Raw genomic sequence first — 696 nt, forward strand, 5'->3', positions numbered from 1 at the left:
TTCTGGGCCCCGGGAAGCGGCCAGTCAGTCAAGCTCTGACTCCGGATCAGACACGGACTGGGGCGAGGGGTCCACAAAGGATTCAACTTCAGAGGAGGAGGAGATGGGAATAAATACAGTCAAAAGCAAATATATTCCCATCCAAAATAAAAATAAAAATAAAAATAAAAATAAAATCCAAAATAAAAAAGGACTGCAAGGGGAAAAATTCCCTTTCACTGATTGGAGAAGAATAAAGATTGATTGTGCCGATTTGGTCCCACCAACCACACTAGCATTCCCAATCCGGCTAACGGAAGGGGGACAGAGGGTCTTTTCACTAGTAAACTCTAAGGACATACATGCAATTATTGCAGTCATTCCCGAAACAAACTGGCCCCAGCACTGGAAATTGGAGAATGCCCCCATGGTGGGCGGAGTCGGAGGAGTAACCCGGGCTCGAAAGAGCACTCAATTAGTAGCAATCACGCTTCACACCGAAAAAGGACCGGAGAAAATCATCACCCTCTTCCCATATGTCATGCCTGGAGTCCCACCTCTATTAGGAAGGGACGCTCTAGCTCTTTTGAAAGCCAGGGTGACAAATTTACCATGAGGGCCACTGCAGCACACCCACTCCCACCAATCAGACTGATGTGGAAATCGTCTGACCCAGTGTGGGTCGAGCAGTGGCCCCTGCCAAAGCCTCAAATGGAA

The sequence above is a fragment of the Chaetura pelagica genome, unplaced genomic scaffold (assembly GCF_000747805.2).
Source record: "Chaetura pelagica isolate M959 unplaced genomic scaffold, ChaPel_1.0 scaffold194, whole genome shotgun sequence".
Lineage (NCBI taxonomy): Eukaryota > Metazoa > Chordata > Aves > Apodiformes > Apodidae > Chaetura > Chaetura pelagica.